The sequence below is a fragment of the Lissotriton helveticus genome, chromosome 11 (assembly GCF_964261635.1).
Source record: "Lissotriton helveticus chromosome 11, aLisHel1.1, whole genome shotgun sequence".
NCBI lineage: Eukaryota > Metazoa > Chordata > Amphibia > Caudata > Salamandridae > Lissotriton > Lissotriton helveticus.
This window is the reverse complement of record NC_136072.1, coordinates 41,618,341-41,637,707: the sequence shown is the minus strand read 5'-3', so window position 1 is coordinate 41,637,707 and position 19,367 is coordinate 41,618,341. Positions and strand designations below refer to the sequence as shown.

The following is a 19,367-nucleotide window of genomic DNA, read 5'->3' as shown; positions in this document are numbered from 1 at the left end:
CTAGCTGCAGTAGTGCATGGAGTTCGTGCACTAGCTGCAGCAGTGCACAGAGTTGGTGCGCTAGCTGCAGCAGTGCATAGAGTTAGTGCCCTATCTGCTGTAGTGCATGGAGTTAGTGCGCTGGCTGCAGCAGTCCATAGAGTTGGTGTGCTAGCTGTAGCAGTGGACGTAGTTAGTGCACTAGCTGCAGCAGTGCATGGTGTTAGTGCGTTAGCTGCAGCAGTGCACAGAGTTAGTGCGCTAGCCGCAGCAGTTCATAAAGGTATGTGCGTCTCTGCCTAAGATCACACTGATGGGTGAACCAAGCTTCACTCACAGTGTGATCTTAGGCACATGATCAGAATGTTACATATAATGTACTATGTCTGTCTCTGCAAACAGTATGTGTGTCTCTGCCTAAGATCACACTGATGGGTGAATTAAGCTTCATTCACAGTGTGTTCTTAGGCACATGATCAGAATGTTACATATAACGAACCATGTCTGTCTCTACAAACAGTATGTGTGTCCCTGCCTAAGATCACACTGATGGGTGAATCAAGCTTCACTCACAGTGTGATCTTAGGCACATGATCAGAATGTTACATATAATGTACCATGTCTGTCTCTGCAAACAGTATGTGTGTCTCTGCCTAAGATCACACTGATGGGTGAATCAAGCTTCACTCACAGTGTGTTCTTAGGCACATGATCAGAATGTTTCATATAATGAACCATGTATGTGTCTACAAACAGTATGTGTGTCTCTGCCTAAGATCACACTGATGGGTGAATCAAGCTTCACTCACAGTGTGATCTTAGGCACATGATCAGAATGTTACATATAATGTACCATGTCTGTCTCTGCAAACAGTATGTGTGTCCCTGCCTAAGTTCACACTGATGGGTGAATCAAGCTTCACTCACAGTGTGATCTTAGGCACATGATCAGAATATTACATATAATGAGCCATGTCTGTCTCTGTCAACAGTATGTGTGTCTCTGCCTAGGATCACACTGATGGGTGAATCAAGCTTCACTCACAGTGTGATCTTAGGCACATTATCAGAATGTTACATATAATGAACCATGTCTGTCTCTGCAAACAGTATGTGTGTCTCTGCCTAAGATCACACTGATGGGTGAATCAAGCCAGGGCCGGCTCTAGGCTCACGTAGGCCCTAAGCAGGGAGTGTAGGTAGGGGGCCCGAGCCCGCCAAATCCCTGCCAGGGGCCGCCACACAAATATGTATCTAAGGATATATATTGGCGTGGCGGCCCCTGGGGTTTGGCGGCCCTGTGCAGGTGCACAGCTTGCACATGCCTTAGGCCGGCCCTGATCAAGCTTCACTCACAGTGTGATCTTAGGCACATGATCAGAATGTTACATATAATGTACCATGTCTGTCTCTGCAAACAGTATGTGTGTCTCTGCCTAAGATCACACTGATGGGTGAATCAAGCTTCACTCACAGTGTGATCTTAGGCACATGATCAGAATGTTACATATAATATACCATGTCTGTCTCTGCCAACAGTATGTGTGTCTCTGCCTACGATCACACTGATGGGTGAATCAAGCTTTAATCACAGTGTGATCTTAGGCACATGATCAGAATGTTATATATAATGTACCATGTCTGTCTCTGTCAACAGTATGTGTGTCCCTGCCTAAGATCACACTGATGGGTGAACCAAGCTTCACTCACAGTGTGATCTTAGGCACATGATCAGAATGTTACATATAATGTACCATGTCTGTCTCTGCAAACAGTATGTGCGTCTCTGCCTAAGATCACACTGATGGGTGAACCAAGCTTCACTCACAGTGTGATCTTAGGCACATGATCAGAATGTTACATATAATGAACCATGTCTGTCTCTGCAAACAGTATGCGTGTCTCTGCCTAAGATCACACTGATGGGTGAATCAAGCTTGACTCACAGTGTGATCTTAGGCACATGATCAGAATGTTACATATAATGTACCATGTCTGTCTCTGCAAACAGTATGTGTGTCTCTGCCTAAGATCACACTGATGGGTGAACCAAGCTTCACTCACAGTGTGATCTTAGGCATATGATCAGAATGTTACATATAATGTACCATGTCTGTCTCTGCAAACAGTATGTGTGTCTCTGCTTAAGATCACACTGATGGGTGAATCAAGCTTCACTCACAGTGTGATCTTAGGCACATGATCAGAATGTTAGATATAATGTACCATGTATGTCTCTGCAAACAGTATGTGTGTCTCTGCTCATATTATTTCACTGTCTCTACAGACAAAAAAAGGCTACCTATATATTAGCAAGACATAACATTAATTTCTCATTACATCTAACATCCTGGTCATGTGCCTAAGATCACACTTTGAGTGAAGCTTTATTAACTCATTAGTGTGATCTTAGGCACATGACCAGGATGTTACATGTAATCTACCATATCTGCCTCTGCAAACAGTATGTGTGTCTCTGCTCATATCATTTCACTAATCAACTAAGCATATTATTCAGCCAGATCCATCTAAACTCAACATATATAACACACCCTGGATCTTGATTGCACAGTTTTGAGTCTGTTTCAGAAGAAAGAGACATAACAGACATGCTGCCTAAGATTTCCTACTAGTACATGTACTAAGCAAATTATTCATCCAGATCCATTTAAATTCAAGCTTGACTCACAGAGTGATGTTAGGCACATGACACACATGTAATGACAGATATACAAAGAGAGAAATGACACACATAAAAAGAGAGATTATGCACATGCATAGTGACATGAGATACAGACACAGAGTACCTTTTAAGGTAAAAGACACACACTGTTCGAAGGCACAGGTGATATTATTTAAAAATGTGAAAATGTAATTCCTTATTTCACACAGAAACTCAGTGTGATCTTTGACAAACATTTTTTAAAGCCAGACATTTTACCAGAAAACTTTTTACATAGTAAATCATTTTTGACACAAAGCAAAGCACATGTAATGTAAATCAGCTTTTTGTTCTATACTAGTGTTTATAACGTTTACTTATTGTAATTGCTATGTAATATGTTTGTAGTGGTCTATAATATGTTATTTTTTCTTTACCACAGAATATAATCATCTCTACAAAGGAATAATAATATGCCGTCTAAACAAAGACGTGAAAAGAATATAAAAAGGATTTAATGTCTAAGGAAAGAAAAATACAAGACTCATCTAAAACAAAATCTTCAGTGAAAAAAAATAATGCTCCTGGTAAGCAAAGTAAAAAAAAAATTCAGGAACTTATTATAATGTCAAACAAAAATGTGACTTCAAAGAAAAGTAAGACACCTTTAATTACAAAAAAGAAAGTGTGTCTCTCCAAAAATGTTAGATCTCTAGAAGGAGATGATATTGTCTATGACAATAGACGGAGAAATCAATTTATTGAAATTCGTAGACGAATGTTTTATAACATAATTATATCTAATTTATTAAAAAATGTAAAAAGGTATAAAAAAAAACGCTTTTTACAAGAAAAAAAAACATAGTTAAGATTGTGGATGAAGCATTTAAAGTGAAAAATAAATTGTTTAGTTTAGTAATGAATAGAATTCATACACTAGATAAAGTAATCAATGTGTTCAAATCAAAATGTAAGTGGAAGAGAGTAATTAATCGGACTAATTTTTGTGATGTTTTTTCTGGAGAATGGAAGCATAGTTCAAGTTGTGAGCCATTTTTTAATGAAGAAAGTTACTTTCAGGATAATGATTTGGTGCATGCAGTTGACACCAGTGGTCGAGCATATGAGGTGAAGGACGGTTGTCCGGTTGAAAAAGAAAAGATTGTGCCTAGAAATACAGAGGAGGTGTTAGCTGATGAAGTTTTAGGGAGATGTCCTAAGGCTGCAGTGTATACTTGGAATTGTAGTAGTATTTTTAGTGTGCGACAGGATTCAATTGATTTGTTTCGCAGTTTCTTACGGACATATAATAAGAAAAGTCTAAAACAAAAAATTTAAATGTTGCAAGAGTTAGATCCTTGTAGAGTGTGAGAAAAACAGGTTTGCAAGGGCATTCACTGGCTTGTCTTTCAAGAAAAGTATGTCAGAGTGTTTTTCATCATTTTAGGATGTTAGCAGTGCATCATAATAAAGTGAGGAAATTAGTGAGAAGGTTGTATTATGCAAAAAGTCCAGCACTTAAACTAAAACAGTTAAACAGTGCTATTTTGCATGTAACTGAATTAGATGTGAAAAACATTTGTGAAGAAATTGAGTTTTGTTACTTTGGTGAAAAAGAGGTCAGTGCAGAAATTGATACAGTAATAGAAAGTAATGTAGAAGAGAATGTAGAGATTTCAAGTACAGAAAAATTTGAACATGAAATTACAAAGTTTAAGGTCAATTCAAGTGAAAGGCCTAATTTTACTTGTGTGTGTTGTCGACGAACTCATTGAAAGCATCACACTAGATAAGTTGATTTATACGTAAAAAGCGAAAAGTTAAATAATAATGAGTGGAAGGATTTTGCAACTTATTTGTTGGTAGAAAATTGTTTTGATTTGGGTTCTGATCAACGTATTTGTAAATATTGTTATAATAAATTAAATGAAAATAGAATGCCTGGTAGAGCTGTCCATAATAATCTGGAGTTGGTAGACATTCCTACTGAATTGAAGGATTTAAATACCTATGTGTCCATTCTGATTCAATGTGTGCATCCTTTTCAGGCTATTGTTCGCATGGAGCCTAAGACAGGGAAATTGCCTCCTTCAGATTTACAGAGAGGATTAAAGGGAAGAGTTGTTTATTTGCCTCTAGATTTTAAGAAAAATATTGATACAATTGGTGTCGAAAAAGTAGAAGAGGAACCTCTGGTTATTCTAGTTAATGGTGTTCCGACAAAGAGTAAGAAAATCTGTCAAGAATTAGTGGATGTTAGGATAGTCAAGAAGGCAACGTTGTATCTGATAAAAAATAATCAGTACTATAAAAATGTGTATGTGGAAGAAGAGGAAACAACTGTAGAAGACGACACTGAGTTCTCAGCTGGGACATTTATGAACATTATAGTGTTCATCCATTGCATTCCAAAGAAGTAATGGGGAATGCTATTAACTTGTTTCAAATGAAAGAAGCAAAAGGAAGTCCCATTAGTGTATGGGAAGAAAGTTTGGAAGCTCGTTGTTTTCCACAGTAATTCCCAACAGGTGAAGGTGGACGATATGATGACCGACCTGTTCAAATTCCTGCATCTGAATACCGGACTTCAAGATTATATACAAAAGATCCAAGGTTTCGTCAATGCATTCCATCTTTGTTCCATCTACTGTTTGAGAGTGACTTGTCTGGACTTTCTTATGCAGTAAACCATATACTGAAAAGTGGAGCACATCTACAAAATGTTTCGGCAAGGGACTTTATGTATAAAGTGAAACTGCAAGACAGTGTTTTGGAATCTCAGCTAATTAATCTCATGGCATGTCAGCGTGGTACTAACGAGTATTGGTACCGTCGTCATGGGGAATTGAAATGTATGCTAAGAAACTTAGGAACTCCTACATGGTTCATCACTCTTAGCTGTGCTGAGTATGCTTGGGAAGACTTACTTGAATTTCTACAAGAGGCAAATAAAAACATTGAAAATATTGAATACAAGACACCTGGAGAACTGTGCTCTTTGGATCCAGTTAATGTATGCAAGTATTTCAATCATAGGTTTGAAGCTATGATGTCTTTTATTACAAACAGAAAAAATCCTCTTGGAGAGGTGTTGGATTTCTTTTAGAGAAAGGAGTATCAAGCAAGAGGTGCTCCTCACATACATATGCTGCTATGGATTAAAGATACACCAAAATTTGGAACAGATTCAGATGAGAAAGTGATGAATTTCATTGAGCAGTATTCTACATGTGCTGTTCCCAAAGGTACAGAAGAAAACAATTTAAGACATCAAGTTTTACGCTTTCAAACCCATCGTTGTGGGAAATACTGTCGTCGAAAATACAAATCCAAGGACAAGTTCTACACGAAATGTCGTTTTGCATTTCCACGTCCAGTAACATCGAAAGGAAGAGTCAACAATTTTATGTCTTCTCTGCGACATACTGTGACAAGAAAATCACCCAAAAATACATACAACCTAAGAAGAAATGAGGAATCCAAATTCATAAATGACTACAACGCAGTCAATTTGTCCATGTGGAATGCTAATATGGATATTCAATATGTGGCTGACAACTCTATTGCTGTGGCTCGATATGTGACGTCTTATATCACAAAATCAGAAAAGACGGAACTGAAGGAAATGTGGGAGGAAATTTCACATGAAAAGAGTCTAAGCAAGAAATTATACAGTTACAGTTTGAAGATGTTGTCGCATCGAGAAATTGAGGCATATGAATGTTCTGATCGGTTATCATCAGCAAGTCTATATGCCAAATCTAGAACCATCATTTGGGTGAGTCTAGGTCTTGCTGCAACACGAAACCGAGTTTTGAAATATGTACAAGAAATAGAGTATTTGGCGGAGAAAGAACCAGACAGTACAGATATTTTGAAGACAAACATGTTGGATACATACTATCCAAATAGAAGTACTCACCTTGAGAACAGTTGTCTCTATGAAGTTCTGCAAACCTATATTTTTAAAAAGAACGTCACAGAAGACATCAATAAAGGTGTATATGCTGTAATTGGTTGTGAAGGCTGTCTAGTGAAACACAGAAAAGGCCATTTGATTAATCATCGAAAATTGAGTTGTGATTCTCCAGACAAAAGGGAATTTTATTACTTAGCTCTTTTGCAACTCTTTAAGCCTTGGCGTACAGAAGAGGAACTACTTGGAGATGTTCTTACTTATGAACATTTGTTCAATGCAACCAAGGATACAATAGAATGTCCTGTTTTTTCAAATTATCTGCAAATGTTGAACGAGGAAATACAGCAAGAAGCTACAATTGCAGCAGAGATTGCTAGAGACAGTTCTCAAGATAGCCAGAGTTCTGCTTGATTGAGTCAGGATCCACTAGGAGGACCAATTATACAAAATGAAGCTGCTACTGCCATGGATGAAGTTGAAAGAGCCATGGCACAAGCTCAGGAGGATGGAGTTCACTTAGAAGATTTGGAAAAAGAACTAAACGTTGAGCAGAGACAAATATATGACGAAGTCACAGAACACATTGAGCATGGTTTATCTCATGAGAAAAAAGAGTGCTCATGTACATCATTTGTACCTGTCCTACTATATGTGAGTGGAGAAGCAGGAACTGGGAAAAATTTCCTGATTAAAGCGATTGCAACATATTTGCAGAAAACAACGGAGTCATCGCTCTCTTGTGTTGTTACTGCTCCAACTGGGTTGGCAGCACACAACATTAAAGGGATTACTTTACATCGCTTATTGATGCTGCCAGTGGAGCATGATAACAAATTACAATACCACAAGCTATCTGGAGAAGCTTGTTGGGAAGTTTCAAGAGTCCTAAAGAAAATGAAACTTCTTATCATTGATGAAGTAAGCATGGTATCAAACGTAATGCTTGCTTTTGTGCATTTAAGAATGCAAGAAATTCTTAAAACAGACTATGATGTGTTATTTGGAGGCAAACACATCATTCTTTTTGGAGATATACTGCAACTAACCCCAGTGAAAGGACAGCCAGTGTTTAAAATGCTTACACATGAAGATACCAAGAAGTGCTTAGGAAGCATTGGAAATGTTAACATATGGTTACATTTCAAATAGGCAGAACTGCTTCAAAATATGCGACAGGCAAAGGATGAAGATTATAAAAATATTCTACAAGATGTAAGAATTGGAAAACTAACTGAGCATGGCAAAAAAGCTTTACATGGACGATTAATTTAAAATTTGTTTCCAAATGAAAATATTCTCCCAGAGAATATTTTTAAGAAAATTCCTGAAAACAAATCTGTCATATGCTTGATGCCAACTCTGCAAGAATGTTCAATCTTCAACAACAAAATGTTAAAGTTGGAAAACTGGAAGCTATTGATAAAATTGAACATGAAGGAGCAACTATTATTTTGTCAGAAAAGTTGAAATCAAAATTGGATTCTTTAGAGAAGATAATATCTAAAACTGCTGGTATGGAAAAGACTCTGTATGCATCTTTAAATTGTCGTATCATTTTACGACGTAATTTACATGTGGAAAGAGGTTTAGTAAATGGAGCAATGGGTCATGTTGTGGATTTTGTGAATTACCGAAATAGAGATGGAATTGAATTTATAAAAATTAAATTTGATGGTATTGAAGAAGTACAACAAATCAGTCGTTCCTCCCGATTTTTGCTTGTGAAAGATTTCTATGTCCGCAGAAAACAGTTTCCTGTTTCTTTGGCATATGCAGTGACTATTCATAAATCTCAAGGTTTAAGTGTAGATAGTGCTTTGGTGAATATTGGAAATTCTGTGTTCAAGGAGGGTATGGCATATGTTGCTTTATCTCGAGTCAGAACTTTATCAGGATTGTACTTGATTGATTTTGATGAGACAAAGATTAATGCAGACCTAAATTGTGTAAAAGAATATAATAGGTTAAGAAGAGAGTATGCTCCAAATTTACCTCAATATCCTCTATTTGAAAAGCGTGGAGGAGGCCGAAAAAGAAGAAATGAGAAAAATTGTAGTGAAGTTGTAGCAAAAAGAAAAGAGCTAGATGAAACAGTAATTGTAAGCAGAAACAAAAGTGATTCAGTGAAAGATGTTGTTGGATTTCAGTTTGAAAATAGTTCTGGTGTCAACTGCTATGCTAATGTAGTGGTTAATGTTTTTTTTTTCTCCAAACTGTACAAGAACAGATTGCTGAAAATCGTGATCAAACATTTTGTTGTTTATTTAATTCTGTGTTACAGAAATGTAGCAGTAATAGAACAAAATACAAAGTGTTTCTGAAATTTGAAATGTTTTAGACATATGTTCTGGTCTAAATCAATTTTCACAGAATATTCAGCAAGATTGTCTGGAATTTCTAATGTATATGCTTGTTGTTTTGCAAGATGAAGGTGTAGATGTAGAATTTTTTTTTTGGCCTTTCTTATAAATGGCAGCATGACTGCGACAATTGCTCCTTTTCAAGTAGTACTACAATAGACACTGAAAGATTTATATATTTGACTTTACCAGACTGCAAATCAGTGTCATTTACTAATCTAGTTAGACAAGCAAATCAAAGCATGGTCTGTACTCAATGTAAATCAGCAATGTTATCAACTTTATTTTTACAAAGATATGGACAGTATGTTATTTTAATGTTCCAACGATGTAGACCTGATGGAACTAAATTGACAACATTAATTAAAAATGTTGTGGCTTCTCAATCATCAATTTCAGGAAGAACCTTTACAATTGAGGCAATTATTTACCATGATGGTCTTTCAACAACATCAGGACATTACACAGCTTATTTAAAATTTCAAAAAGGATGGAAACACTGTAATGATACTCAATTGACTTTTAAACAACATTTGCCTTCTGACTTACTAAATTCTTACCTAGTGTTCGTACAACCGAAATTTTAGGGAAGGTAATTACCCTATGAAGAATGCAGCAGTTAATATAACTTAGTTTGCTGTTCAAAATTACTTTCTGAATGAGAGTGATGAAGATAATAAAAAACATGTAGTTCTCATAGAGATAGTATATGTATATCATATAGTGTATGCTGTGAGTATTATACAAAATATTTATAAAAGATAAGCTAGAGGTGGAAATAAAACTCTTGTTTCATAATGTAAAAGATGTTGGAGCTTTTCTTTCAGAAAGTCGGGTAAATGAGAAATTAAGAATACTCTGGACTAATTTCCAAAGAAAAGGACTTTCCATATACTATTTGGCCTCGTGGAAAAGTGGATGGATCAAAAGTGAGCTTAGATATGTTTTTTCAAAATTTTACATTATTTAGGAAAAGATTTTATGGGTTTTTTAAACACAATCATTTTGATTGTGTTTTTTTTTGCCCGCTGTTATATGATGAGTACTATTGAAGTCACTGTTTTAAGTGAAATTTAATATATTATGAGAACAGCAAAAATAAACCATATAACATGTTGTTGAAATTATTTTGTATTTTCTATTATTAAATATATATTATTTCCCCATTCTCTTATGCTCACTTACCTATTTCCACCCTCTATCACTCCTCTTAACTCACCCTCACTGGCCTTTTTTCACTCTCCCTCACCTCCCTTCCCTTATTCCACTTTCCTCACTTATTCTCATTAACCACTCCTTCACGGCCCTTTCCCTCTCTCCCATCCACTACTTTCCAGCTGTCAGTCACTCTACTTCACTCCCCTTCCCCTTGTTTCCTTTCTTTGTTCCCTCAATAATTCCCCTTCTCTCACTCACCTTATTACACTTCACTCACTCCTTCTCTCACTTCCTCTGTCCTCTCACATCCTCACTCCCTTTCCCTCACTCCCTGTCTCTTAGCTTCAGTCTCTCGATCCTCTCACTCTCTCACTCCTCTTCCGTCATGCTTACTCCCTAAAACTCACCCACACTCCGTTACTTACCTTTCTTTGCTCTCTTACTCAGTTTCTTTCTGCCACTCTTTCCTTCACTACCTCTATGTTCTCAGTGCTTCACTTCCTTTGTCTCAAGCTCATTTGCTTTTATCCTCTTTTTATTTTCCCTTTTTCATCAACCTCACTCTCCTTCACTCAATCTCCCTCACCCTTGTTCCCTTACTTCAGTTCCTTCAGTTATCCTCATTCATCATCTTTAACTACCCTTCTTCTTTCTTTCGTCACGCACTCACCTTTTCCCAGTCCTTTTTTTCACTTTTCTTCCCTTTCTGCCCTTCCTTTGCTCCCTCAGTCATTCTCCTTCCTTTACTCACCTTACTGCCGTTTAGTCACGCTTTCTCTGACTCACCTCTGTTCTCTCATATTCTCAATTGTCTTCCCTCACTCCTTCTCTGTTACCTTCACTCCCATTGTCTCCTCACTGTCTTACAACCCTACATTCACCCTCACTCACCTTCCATGCCTCATTGTCATTAATCCACCGTTATTCACTCCTGCTTCTCTGTCACTCACTCCCCTTTCTTTACTCCCCTTTCTACCTTTAGTTTTCCTAATGCATATTCCTTTAGGATCTTACTCACCTTCAGTTTATTTGTCTCTCCTGCTCTTGTTCACTGTCACTGAATGTATCCATGTCATTATCCTTTTAGTAATTTGCTCTCTCTCTATTTCTTTTTAACTCTCTCTGACCTTCACCATTCCTTTGTTTTTCTTTCTGAGTCCTTCACTTCTACTTTATCTCTTACTAACCTTTAATGACTTTTAGGGCCAGATGTAGGTAGACCAATACTGGTCGGAAACGGCCGAAAATACCGATTTTCAGCCGTTTCCGACCGGTATTGGGCTATGGAGATGTAGGGGCTCAAAAAACATACAGATTCTGTAATTTTACAGAATCTGTAATTTTACCGAATCGGTAAAATTACCGAATCTGTATTTTCAGATGTAGGTAGCACTTTGAACAGTGTTTCAGGCCTTTCAGGATTCGGTATTTACCATGTAATACAATTGCATGGTAAATACCGAATCCCTGTGTACATGCACATCTGTGCATGTACACCTGTTCCATGTGGCACACAGACATGCCCTAAGGGCATGTCTGTGTGCCACATGGCGCACAAGCCAGTTACAGGGGTGCAACAGGGTGTCAAAGTGACACCCTGTCCCCCTTTGCAATTCGGTATTATTACCGATTCGGTAAATACCGAATCGGTATTTGCTATTGAATCCTATGGGCTTCAAGGCCCATAGGATTCAATAGCAAATACCGATTCGGTATTTACCGAATCGGTAAATACCGAATCTTACCGATTCAGTAAAAAATACCGAATTATTACCTACATCTTATTTACCGATTCATAAATACCGAATCGGTAAAATTCGGTATTTATGAATCGGTAAATGAGATTTACCTACATCTGGGCCTTAATCTCCTACTTTGTCTCTTGTATTGTAAAATATATATTATAAATATTCTAACTTATTTTTTTTTGTCTTTCACAGATATACATTTTAATGAAAATATGTAATTAAGTTTACATTACTTATAAGGTAAGTTTGATGTTCAAAATTTACTTTCCCTATACTCTTTTCCTTAACCTCACTACTCTTCTCTGATACTCCCACACCTCTGTTCCCTTATTGCGCTTGCCTCACTTATTAAGAATCCCCACGTTTACTCCCCTTTTCCTCACTCCTCTCTCACACTCACCTTCTTTCAGACCATCTCCTTTACTTTCTTTCCTCTCTCTTCTCTTACTTCATTCCTTTACTCTTTTCCCTTCCCTTACTCTCCTTACTCCACTTCACTAACTCCTTCTCTTACTCCCTCTGTTCTCTTAGTTCTACACTCCCCTTCCGTCATTCTCTGTCTGTTAGCCTCATTCTCTCCATTCCCTTGGTCTCTCACACCTCTTCTGTCACACTCACTCCCTATAACTCAGCTACAATCCAACACTCACCTTCTTTCAAGCCTTCTCCTTTACTTTCCTTCCTGTCTCTTCCCTTCTTTCGCTCCTTCACACTTTTCCCTTCCCTTACTCTCTTTACTCCACTTCGCTAACTCCTTCTCTTACTCCCTCTGTCCTGTTAGTTCGACACTTTCCTTCCCTCATTCTCTCTCTGTTAGCCTCATTCTCTCCGTCCCTTTAGTCTGTCACTCCTCTTCTATCACGCTCACTCTGTTTAACTCAGCCATACTCCCACACTCACCTTTTTTCAAACCTTCTCCTTTACTTTCCTTCCTGTCTCTTTCCTTCTTTTGCTCTTTCACTCTTTTCTCTTCCCTTCCTCTCCTTACTCCACTTCACTAACTCCTTCTCTTACTTCCTCTGTCCTCTTACTTCTACACCCCCCTTCCCTCATTCTTTCTCTGTTAGCCTCATTCTCTCCGACCACTTAGTCTGTCACTCCTCTTCTATCACGCTCACTCCCTATAACTCAGCCACACTCCCTCACTTATGTTTCTTTCCTCCCTCACTCAGTCCTCTACTCTCACTTTTTCCTTCACTTTCTCTGTCTCTTCACTCCCTTACTCCCCTCACTTGCCTTTATCCAGTCTGTATCACTACTCGTTCCTCAACATCACTGCTCTTTTCTTACCCTTCCACACCCCGTTCCTTTACTACATTTTCTTCACTTATCCTTATTCCCCTTGTTCACTCCCCTTCTCACTCACCTCCCACACTCACCTTCTTTCAGTCCCCCTACTTCACTTCCCTTCCCCTCTCGTCCCTTTCTTTGCTTTCTCACTCATTTTCCTTTCCTTTCTCACTGCACTCCACTTCAGTTACTCCTTTTGAATTTGTTAAGAATACAGCTCTTTTTTGAGAATTGGAGGTAGTTCTAAAAAGAACAGTTTTTTTCTTCTTTTTTAGGTTTTTTTCTGAACAAAAACAAAAACAGGGAATGCAAAACTGCTCAACAGGAGCAAAAAAAGGGCAAAAATTAGTGCTGGGGAGGGCAGCGGTGTTCTTGCCTCCTGCGTGTAATGAGCTTGATGCTCTGCTCACGATAGCAAAGCATTTCATCGCATTGCTTGCACTTTATAGTAATGTCACTAAAACAGGCTGAATGTTTGGAATCATCTCCAATTCCGCTGCACGTCCTCTCCCTGATGTTGTGGCTCCTCCAGTAGATGTAGAGGCACCATCCCTTGGGGGATTGCGTGCCAGGTCTTGGACACTCTCCCGGGCATAGTTCTGTGAGAGCCTCCGTTGGACGTGGCGAATCATTGTGGAGTTGCCAAAACTGTACTTCCTTCTTGGGTCTCCTCGGGAAAGCACAGTTTTGCAGATTTTACATTCCACTTTAGGAGCATTCACCTTTTTTAATCCTGCAGGTATTGAAAAAAACTTCCAAATAAAATGCTCTTTGACCTTGGGCTGAGGAGGCTCTTCCTGAATGAAGTCATCTGACTCCTCACTGCTGCTGGGTGCTCTGGCAGCCATTCTTTACACAAAATGGTACAACAGAAAAGAACAGGTCTTGCTGTCTCCAAAGTGAAAGAAGAAGTGAAGGAAATGGGTGGGGTTTTCATTAGTTGTAAAAAAAACTGTTAACAACCAATGAAAAGAGTTATTTTAGGGTCACATGACTTGACGCACTTACGCTGTGCGCACCAGGAGTGCTTCCGGGGGCACTTATGCGGCGCGAACGTAGGCGCTTCCGGGGGCGCTTACGCGGCGCGCCTGAATGACGTTTTGCTAGCTTTTTTTCACCCTGAGCGCTCCAAGACAAAATGATAAAAAAAAACATGAAAAACAGTTTGTAAAAAAAAAATTGTAAAAAAAAATAATAGTTATAAAAAACAGCTAATAAAAAAAACTGTTTAAAAATCGTAGGTGACAAACTCGATATATAAAGCAATTAGCTTTTAAAAAAACTATTAAATTCACTGAAAAAACCATAGGTTTCACAATCGTTATAGTTAGTAATTCGCATTTAAAAAACCTTTGAAATTCACTAAAAAAAACATAGGTTTCACAATCGTTATAGTTAAGAATTAGCATTAAAAAAACCTTTGAAATTCATTGAAAAAACCATAGGTTTCACACCAGTTATAGTTAGCTGGACATTTTACTCATACAAAACCATTGAAATTCCCACGTTATAGTTAGTTGGACTCACTATAACTTGCGCGCCCGCAATCCACTGCTGATGATGTCACATATTACATCATTCATGACATGGTCAGTGACATCACTGATGACATCACTGATGACATCTCAACGTAATCAAAAGCAGGAAAGTGTTAGATTTGGAAAGGTAAGTGTTGGACTTTGGTATATATAACATTTAGATTTGTAATAATTTTTTTTTAAAAATTAAATACCTACCAACATTTTAAAAAGTAAACATATTTTAAATAAACATAATGCATTAGAGATCAATAATAATAAATCAAGTAGAAAAACATAAACATTTCACTCCCTTCTAGCCACAAAAGAACCGAACAAAGAAAAATAATTAATAAAAATTAATAATTGAACATTACTAATAGTAAACCTATTATACAAAAACAAATATGAATATATAACTATTTTGTATAGTATATGATTAAATAATCGAATCAAGAAATTAACAATAATTAAAGTACAGGAAATAATTGGAATAACAATTAATCTAATAAATAATGTAAATAATTATCAATGTATAACTTAATATATTTTAATTTATAACTAAAATTAATAATAAACATTCTTAAAAAAAACAATAATTTATAATTAAAATAACTTCCTGTGCTCATTCCGTTCAACTCCCTACTAAATTTAAAATTAAAACTATGCATTAAAAATTGCAAACTACACTAAAATATTTTTTAGACAAATACTACCATAGTACTAATACCTAATAATAATGTAATGCCCAATATAAATTAGATTATTTACAAAATAATATTTAATGCCAATTATATTGAAGAAAAAGATATATGCAAGAGTTTTTAAAAAAATGGTCTTGCTGTCTACATTCTGGCCAAATATATTCTTAAGTTGTCAATATTTTTGACACAATATTCTTTTATCACAATATTTTCTCTTTGATATTCTTGCTTAATACCACATAAGATATTAGGGAAAATGACAAGGAAACAATGCAGAGCACATTTAAAATGAACAACAGTGGTTTTCAAACACTTTCAAAATGTATAAACACAATCTTAATCATTATTTAGTTCGCTCTCACCCTTTAAAAAGAAAATGTGAATCTTTTGCAACAACGACATGGCCAGGTTTAGGCAGTAACACAACTGAATTATGCAGAACAAATTCTGAAAATTAATAAAGCGCCATGGAAGTGCATAAACAAATCAGCTGTGTTTCCTCCTGTAATTTTACCTAAAAATAAAATTGATTTCCAAGAAGGATGCATTGTATAATTCTTTGTTATTACAATAGATAGAAAGCACTCTGTTTCCTTTAACAGAAGATCCACATCTTATGTGGCTCATGCATGAAATAATCTCCTTGACAATCACTGCTTTCCATGTTGATAATTATTTATAACACACATCCTTGGTTTAGTGTAACAAAATACACAATGCTTTTCTTCCACGTATCTGGAAATTTCCTTCCAAGTTCAGCTGTTGAAAAAAATTTAATTTAGCAATTTTTAGCTCTTCTGAATGTACCAAACAACTAGGATATTCACTCCTTTGTTATTCTTTCACTTTGCTTTGCGCTTGTAACACTTTGAAGTCTGGCCTTGTTTTTAAACTCGTAGCAGGACCTGTATCATTTATTCCTTCTTATCATACATGCCTAAGAAATTGTTCCTATCTGATTATAACAAACTAATCTTGCAGTGGGTTGAGCGTGGATTGCGTATATATATATTAACTGTTCAGACAACAGTGAAATGTTGTGGTAGAAATTGTTTCAAAGTATTCCTTTGCCAAAAGTCGGCATGATAAATGATGTACTTTGATAAATTAAACAAGTTTGTTCAAGTTCTGAGAAAGTGGTGCTTTTAACCTCTGCAATAGAAACATTTGCCCTTCAAACAGCCCGAACTGTATCTGAAATTCAACAGCTTCTGCGGACTAAGTTCATGACATGGGAGGTCATTACGATGGTGGGCCCGCCTTTATGGCAGCGGTCCCACGCGTAGAATTACAGTGTGACCACCTCAGTGGCGGTCGGATCTTCCATCTTTACCATTGCAGCGGGAGATGCTGGCTGAAGAACCCGCAGCAATGTTAAAAATGTATGTAGTGCTTCTCCCCCACTTTGTGGCAGGTACCACGCGGTCCCTGCCACTTAGTGCAGGAAAATGTAGAGGGGTACCATGAGTACCCCTCAGTGCCAAACTCACAATAGGGAAACCAAATGGTCTAACTAATTATTCTCAAAAATATGTGTGGGGTCAGGGGATGGACAATTCATCTTGTAAAGACGAGAAACCTCACTCCCCCCGAGGGTGACATGCTTCATCATTGGGTACCCTCTTGCACACTGTGCCCGCAAGGTGTACAGTGTGGGCTACAACTCTCTCGCAGGAGAGGAGCGTGAGTGAGGTGTTTTAAGTCATCCAGTGTTGTGGGGAGTGAGGTGGTTAGGGCTAAAAAGGGTATGGATGTTCCCCTTTAAGTTTTGATCAACATGTTTCTGCTTATTGACCATCAGGTTCGTAGCATTCATCAGGACCTATTCAATGTCTCTCTGCACAAAATGTGAAAAATTATAAATTTCAAAAAAAGGCATATTTCAATAAATGGCATTATTCGGTGGTACCAACCACAGTCTGGTCCACCATCAAATTGGTACCTTGTGTGTACCTTGTCCTTTACGAAGTATAGTGACACCAGGTCTCTCTAGAGATCGTAACTTTGTCCCGTGTCAAAATCCCCAGAGCACCACCACCTCCCCTAATACATAGGGGCCCGCAACGGGCCCCCGAAACCACTCATCTGCTATGGAAAGGCTAGCTACATCCAGTATTGTAATTTGGCAGATGGTGCTTGATAGGCACCGCCACCATTTTCAAGATGCTGACCGCTCGGCCAGACAATCGGTACGAATGCCGGTGGCGGAAGCATGGCAGGTGGTCTTTGCAACTGCGGCGGACCTAAAACGGTTCCCCCGCCATCATAATTTGGTGGGGGAAAATTGCTGTCCGATGGTGGAGGGTCCGCCACTGCACGGCAGGTGGTGGCGGACCCTCTGCCATTATAATCACCCCCATAGTTTGTTGATTTATTGCTCACCATCTTCCATGCATCAAACACAACAGGCACAGTCATTATTTTTAAAGTAATTTTCCCTGGCCGATTAGCTGGATTTAAGACACGGATACATATGTGGATGAGAATGAATTCTATACGACTGCACAACAATATTGCGAAGCAATGGCATTCTACTTTGCAGGGGACATGTTGAACATGTTAAGCGAGAACTGGACATTGTTATTTCACATATTTCAAACTACTAAAGTGAGACCTGCTTTCTGGTGCATGATCTGTTTTGAAACAATTCATCTGCACATTCTGATGTAACAACTATCAATAACGTCCTTACAAATTTAGGAAATATTTTGACCAATCATAGTGTATCAAGAGTATTGCATCACAATGCTGACACCCATCATTAACCAAGCTCTACATGACAAACACAAATGCTATCACCTGGTAGACCATGGTAAATACTAGAGCACCAACAGTGTCTTCATTTTCAGATTCAGTTGCCGTTGTTTTGCAGAATGCTTCAGCATCGTCTTCAAAATCGCCAATGACACCATTTTTACCCGTGGTTCAGCATCTCCTTTTTTCAAGAGACTTATAGCTACATCACTATCATCTAGATCTGGAAAAAATTCATGAATTTGCATCGAAGTCTGAAAATGTTTGGTCACTTCCATTTAATTACAGATGAACCATCACTAGTCTCATCCAAGTATTGTTCTCTTTCCAGGGCTGCACGTTTGGAAATATCCATATGCTCTGATAACAAATTGAACTTAAATGAAACAGTCAGAAGCTGCTATCTTTTTGCTTATATAAATAATTTAAACAATTTTACACTATTTTCCTTTTTTTATTCTTTGGATTTGTTTTGTATCCAGTCACAATAATTGAAAAAGAAATAAGATAAAATAGCGTAGTTTTTTCATGTATTAGCACCTTGGCTGCTTGAGATATTCCCCTGCTGTGCTGGACCATAATAGAAATGGGTGTGGTCATGACTAGCTCAGCTTGTCATGAGCACACGAGCACTGTGCCTCATGACGACCCGAAGGGGTTAAGTGTAATATTGAACGTTGAGAAAGCTTCAGCAAAACGAGTCTGTCAGGGGGGTCTGCACTAATAAAGTACCAGTTACTTTAACCAATCTTCCCCCTTGTGTGCTTTTCATTTGGTTTCAAGAGGAAATTTGACGAGAACTGTGGATGCCATATATATATATATATATATATATATATATATATATATATATATATATATATATTCACTGAAAAAACCATAGGTTATAGACCATATATAGTTAGGAATTAGCATTTACAAAACCTTATTTTACTCACACAAAACCATTGAAATTCCATATATAGTTAGTTGCACTAACTATATATCGCGCACCCGCAATCCACTGCTGATGATGTCACATATTACATCATTCATGACATGGTCAGTGACATCACTGATGACATCTCAAATTACATCACTGATGACATCACTGATGACATCACTGATGACAACATCCAGTGACTGTATGTTTCTGTAAAGTTAAAATGTGTCTTACATATTGAAGAATGAGTGGAAGTATAAGTGTCTGGACAAAGGATTTAGTAGGTGCATGACTGAATGTATGAGTGAGTGATTAAATGTGTCTCACTGAGTGCATGGGTTAGTGACTAAACTG

The 19,367-nt window shown here is 37.6% G+C and overlaps 1 protein-coding gene across 1 annotated transcript in view; it reads right to left on the bottom strand.

The window, feature by feature from the left end:
- LOC144791172 (cytochrome P450 2J2-like) overlaps positions 1-19,367 on the bottom strand; it is a 309,092-nt gene that overhangs the window by 98,235 nt on the left and 191,490 nt on the right. The window lies entirely within an intron of this gene.